Source organism: Tupaia chinensis, unplaced genomic scaffold, assembly GCF_000334495.1.
Source record: "Tupaia chinensis unplaced genomic scaffold, TupChi_1.0 Scaffold144048_1, whole genome shotgun sequence".
NCBI lineage: Eukaryota > Metazoa > Chordata > Mammalia > Scandentia > Tupaiidae > Tupaia > Tupaia belangeri.
In genome coordinates this window covers 12,675-19,219 of record NW_006203900.1, presented here as the reverse complement: position 1 = coordinate 19,219, position 6,545 = coordinate 12,675, and positions in this window count along the sequence as shown.

Below are 6,545 nucleotides of genomic sequence, written 5' to 3'. Positions count from 1 at the left end.
GGGAAAGAAGTTAAACTGTCTCTATTCAGAGATGCTATGATTATATGCATAGAAAATCCAAAGGAATCTATGGAAAACTCCTAGAAATGATAAATCTGTAAAGTAACACATACAAAATCAATATACAAAATCTATAGCATTTTTATACACAAACAATGAACAGACTGAAACAAAAATGAAGAAGGCAATTCCATTTGCTATAGCCACAAAACAAATAGATACCTAGGAATAAACTTAAGCAAAGAAATGAAAGACCTCTACAAAAATAACTATGAAAAATGAAAAGAAATTGAGTATTATACAAAAAATGAAAAGAAATTTCATGTTCTTGGATTGGAAGAATCAATATAAGCAAAATGTCTGTTCCACACAAATTAATTCACATACTTAATGTGATTCAAACCCTATTCTTCACAAAAATGCAAAAAAAAAATGATAAAATTTTCTGGAATCATAAAAATAAAATACCAAGGCAATACTGTGCAAAAAGAATAAAGTAGAAAGCATATCAGGACCGGTGGTTGGCATAATGGCTGTGTCACTGGACTCCCATGCAGTCGACCACAGTTCGAGTCCTGGACCCGGTGGCTTACACTCACTCTAAACACGTGTGTGCACATGCCCAAGATCCTGAGAGGAGAATGGAGGAGAGGGGATTGTGGCATGCCCATCCCCCTTGGGGGGTAATTTTTCACTTTCTGTCTCTCTTTCTGGTGAGCACATGCACCCTGTTCAAAAAAAAAAAAAGAAAAAGAAAAAGAAAAGAAAGCATATCACTACCCAACTTCAAAACAGATCACAAAGTGGTGACAATCAGAACAGCATGGTACTGCCACAAAAACAGAGACAGAGACCAATGGAACAGAAAAGAGAATCAAGAAATCAACCCCAAATTATTCAGCCAACTGACCTTTGACTAAGGGTACAAGACAAAGTAAGTCTTTTCAGCTATTGGTGCTGGAAGAACCTGCAGAAAAATGACACTAGACTCCTATCTCTCACCATTAACAATAATCAACTTAAAATGGATCAAAGATTTAAATGTTAAGTCCCAAATAAAACCGCTAGTAAAAAACTTAGGGAAAATTCTTCAAGACATTGGATTAAACAAAGATTTCTTAAATAGACCCCTAAAGTACAGACAATAATCCCAAAAACAGATAAGAAGAATTATATCAAGATAAAAAGCATCTACACAGCAAAGGAAGCAATAATTAGCATGAAGAGACAGACATCTGAATGGGAGAAAATACTTAAAATTTATGCTTCGGACAAGGTATTGCTGATCAGAATATTAGGAAACTCAAGCAGTTTACTCATAAAAAAATGAATACTCCAATTACAAAATAGACAAAATGCTGAAAAGACACCTATCCAAGGAAAACATACAATGGCCATAAGGCACATAAGGAAAATGTTCAATGTTTCTAATCATAAGGAAAATGCAAATGAAAATCACAATTAGATACCATTTAACCCCAGTTAGAATGACTATGCTTAATAAAATAAAAACTTCAAGTGCTGGTGAGTGTGTGGTGACAATGGAACCATCTTATAAGCTTGGAAGGAATCTACATAAGAAAAATCACTGTGAAAAACAATATGGAGTTTACTCAACAATCTATAAATTGCACTACAATATGACCCAGTAATCCTATTTTTTTTGTTGGCATTTACCCAAGGGATAGGAAAGCACTCATTGGAAAAAACTATTACATATCCTTACTTATTATAGTATTATTCATAATTACTCTTACAAGGAATCAATCTAAGTGTTCAAAAACTGATGACTGGATTAAAATACTGATTCATATATGTATTATGGAGTACCATTCAGCCATAATATACTATTATATCCTGTTGATATAAGATTATATAATAATATATGTTCAAACAAAATGATTCAAATGGATGGATATAGAAGATTTAATGTTAAGCAAAATGAACCAGACTTTGAAAGACACACACTGTATGTTCCCACTCGATATGTACTAAATGTCTGCACTCTCAACAGAAATGTAATGATCCAAAGATACAGTAGTAGAGAGAATTAAGTGTAAACACTCGAGACTGTAAGGGAGACAGGAGCAGCAAAGGGAATAAACATTAATAAATAAAAGAATGTAAAGTTCTGCATAGAAAAATTTGTTTAGGGTAATGTTCTTCATTTGATTGTCATGTACTAAATGAGTATTTGCATAGCCACATTGTGTATTATAAAAATGTCAAATGATCAAATATAAAACAAAACAAACAGAAAAGACATACTGTTAGTATTTTACTTCACAAATAGAAGATTTTTTCACAGCATCATTTTTTAATTTTTTCTTATTTTTTTATTGAATCACTGTACAGAATGCAAAATTAATTTTGCCACCTTGACTACACTGCATATCAGTCCAGTCAAAGATATTATCATACACATTATTATCAGCAATTTTCCACTTTTTGTGTTAATTAAATGTTTTGCTTTTTTACCACATTCATTTCCTCTCCCCTTCCAATTGCTCACCTTGCACTTGCACTGTCTTTAGTTTGCTATTTTTTTAATTTCAAGAAAAGTAGTTTTAGCTTTAATGAATCAAAATTTTGAAAAGTTAAGAAACATTTCCTTAAGACTTATAGCCAGGAGAAAGTTTAGGATTCTGTTCAAATAGTAGGTAGCTACTAAAAACTCAAAAACAAATATGGACAGAGGTAAAACTAGTAACAAGTACACTATAGTTTTCTTTTGAAACATTTTTTTCTCTCTCAATTTCTCCTTTTACCAACAAGAAGCATAAAGTAACTTATTTGCAAAAGAATAAATTTAGTTTCAATTTGGTCAGTTATTTGCACAAAGCCCACTAAGAATACTAATTGATTTAGTTGGCTTTTCTGGAAACTTTAATAAGTAACTTCAGATTAGACTCTCTAAAAAGTCTCCCAAAGCTACTGAACTGAATGATGAATTCACCAACTGTGCCTTTAAATACCTCTACTTGGAAGTTTGGGGGTTTCTTAGGAAGTGACATTCTTCTGGTTTTTTATTTTTTTTTCTTTGAAGTTTTTTTTTGTTTTTGGTTTCATTTACATTTTTGTTTTGCTATAGGGAATTTTTGGTGGCCAAGCCAGAGAGACAGAAAGTGAGAAATCACCACTTCAGGAGAGATGGACACACCACAATCCCTTCTCCTCCATTCTCCTCTCAGGATTTTGGACACACACACACACACATGAACCTGGCATGAGGTCCAAGTCGCCAAGTCGGGGACTTGAACTGCAGTCGACTACGTGGGAGTACAGCGACATAACCATTATGCCATATGCTGCTCTCAGAAAGTGACATTCTTTGCTTACCTGCCAGGCAGTACTGTTTATGGTACCAGGCAAAAGACAGAGAGAGATAGAGAGATACAGAGAGACAGAAAGCAAGAAATCACCCCTGAGGGGGGATGGCCATGCCACAATCTCTTCTCTTCCATTCTCCTCTTGGGATCGTGGGCACACACGTACATGTGCCCGGTGCGAGTTTAAGCCGTCAGCTACATGGGAGTCCAATGACATAGCCATTACTCCAACTGCTGGTCCTTCTGTTGGCTTTCTTGAGATCAAACTTAGTTTCTTAGCTTTCTGGCCGTATCTGCAGATATGACATTCCAGTCAAAGCCCTGGCAATAACCAGAGTTTCCAATTTCCAATGCAAGGCAACAGGTCTTATTGAACTTATGCAATTAGCCATACTGCCACAAAATATTACTTGTAAATACTTTCCAATTCTGGAGGGGACAGGAAGTGAGAATAGTTTATGTTTCAATTTCGTTTTCAAAAAAAAAAAATTAACAAGTTGCTGAAGCTATACAGTTCAAAAGAAAACAAAAATCCTTAACTTTAGAAAACAAAGCATAGAAGAAAATCAGTGATGTTTTAGTAAAAAAATTCATAAAATTCTAGTTCAACAGTTCAGTCTCATGTTATTAATCTCTCTTCTGCTGATTTTGCAGTGTTACTGTGGTCTGATCTTTCCATTTAAATCCTAAACATTCAGAAATATGATCTCAAAGTTATCAAAAACCTACATTCAAGAATCTTTATGAAAATCTTTTTCATTAATTCCTTAAAGGAAGTAACTTTTGGATTGTAACCTATTACAAAATGTTTTGGAAAGAGCATCAGAATAAAGTAATTAACTATGAACAACAAAAACTTAAAATGGGCATGATTCAAGATCTGATTTTACCACAACCCAAAACTGACAAGTTTGATAGTTTCTGCAACAAACTACATTAGAACTATTTAGCATTACAAGTATGACCAATAATATACTGATATGTAACAGATATTTAAGAATCTCATACAATTTTGGAATACCCATTGACACAAATTTCTTTACACAGAGAGCTGAACACCATTTCAAATGTGACAATGTTTCCCACATAATATCATTGTGTCAGAATCTGTCCTTCTCTTTTTTTTTATTGTGGTGATACTCAGCACATTTTTTTTTTCTTTTTAGCAAAAGTACTTTAAAAGTGCATATACTTGAAAAAGAAAAGGAACATATTTTTTCTGAAACTTAATTCTTTTAACAGTGATTCCAAAGTATTTCTTATCTATAACATACAAAGAATTTAACATTGGCACAAATACATTTCTTTTTCATTTGGGTCACAATAACTTTTTTAGTGAATTAAAAACAGCACAATTGGAGATAGAATCTTAAACAAGAAATCAAACAAATCAAAACATTAGGCTCTCCAAGGAAAGTGAAAACATTACTAGTGGCTTGCACCAAAAATACTGAAAAAGTGTCTATCTGACATGGAGTTTTCATTCATTTATGTTGGATTCAATTGGTTATTTTTTGTTCTCTTATGTCTGTCTCTTTAGTTTTCCTAGTGTAGCACTCTCTTCAGTACTATAAAGCTGGTCTGATGTTGGAAAATTCATGTTTTGTTTATTTGAGAAATTTTTTAAATTTTTTCTCCCCATTTGAAGAATAATCTTGCCCAGGTATAGTAATCTTTGTCGATTTTTTTTCCCTTTAACCCTTTGAATATATCTTTCCATTCTTTCCTTGCTTGCATTGTTTCTACTGAGAGGTCCAAAGTTTGTCTAATGGGATAACCTTTGTAAGTAATGCCAAGATTTATCTCTTGCCATTTTTAGAATATTTTATTTATGTGTGATTTGGGCCAATCTGGCTATGATGTACCATGGAGAGAGTCTTCTTGGGTTGATTCTATTTGGGGTTCTTTGTATTTCTTGAGTCTGAATGTTTGAATGCTTCCTTAGGTTTGTAAAAATTTCATCCAGAATTTCTTGAAATAGATTATCAATGCCCTTATTAGGTTCTTCACCTTCTGGGATACAAATTATTTGGATATTTGGGTGTTTAATGGTATTTAGTATTTGCTATATATTATTCTCATTTTGGGGGAGTTATCTTTTCATGTTTTGTGATATTTTTCCTAGGTCTAAGGTTTTGTCTTTTACTTCTGAGATTCAATCTTCTGCATGATCTAATCTGCTTTTATACTTTTAAGGGAGGTTTTGATCTCCTGCATTACAGTCTTCACCTTTAAAATTCCATTTGACTATTCTTCATATTGCCTATCTCCTCTTTCAAGTCATGAAGGAACATCCTCATCTTCTGAAGTTCAATGTTTTATTTATTTTTTTCTCTTCCATCTCATAGAGTGTTGTTGCCATAAATATTCTGAATTCTTTTGATGACAAAGCAATAATTTCTTCTGATTTTTCCATACTTGGAGACGAGTTACTGTGTTCCCTTGTTGGAAATGTGTTACTTTGTTTTCTCAAACGTGAAGCTCTTCTCTGATTTTTAGTCATTTGGCGATGTATTCAAGTTTGGCTAATTTGTTGAAGAAGATTTCTGCAGCTGTGAGCTTGTGTGTTTCTCTTTAGTGTGAGGTTCTTCTGTGCCAATTTCTTCTACTGTATTTTGCAATGTGGTGTCCACGGGAGGAGTTCTGAATTCAGATTTATGAAGAGGAGTATCTCCCTTTTGCAACTGGTTCAGTGGGGAAGGATGAAGATGTCTCTGAGCCTATCAAAATTCAGATGTTTGGGTACTATGCACCTAGACCCGTCTATACTCTCACAGGGTGGAAGCTGAGGAACAAAATGAATAAGTAAGGTAGAAGAAAAAGAGAATACAAAATTGAATAAAGAACATAGAGAGAAAAAAATAAACAAAAGACATAAAACCATGTGCTGCATGAGAAATGGGCAGAGCACCTCAGACGCAAATGTCTCCCTACAATGCCCCTGTCCTATGTGGGAGGAGGAGAGTGAATAACTAGCAAAAGAAAGGATCCAGAAAAAGGAAAAAAAAATGAAGAGAGTCCCCCACACACACTTTTTAGCTATGAACCAGGGGATGAGTTTGGAAGAGGGGAGGCTGCAGTGCTGGAATGTTCATCCCTCATGCTGGTCTCTGAAATGGGCAGAGCACCTAGGATGTAGGTGCTCTGCATACCCTGCATACCCATATCCATTCTAGCTATGGGTCAGGGAGGCGAGGTTGTAAGAGGGGGCTGCTG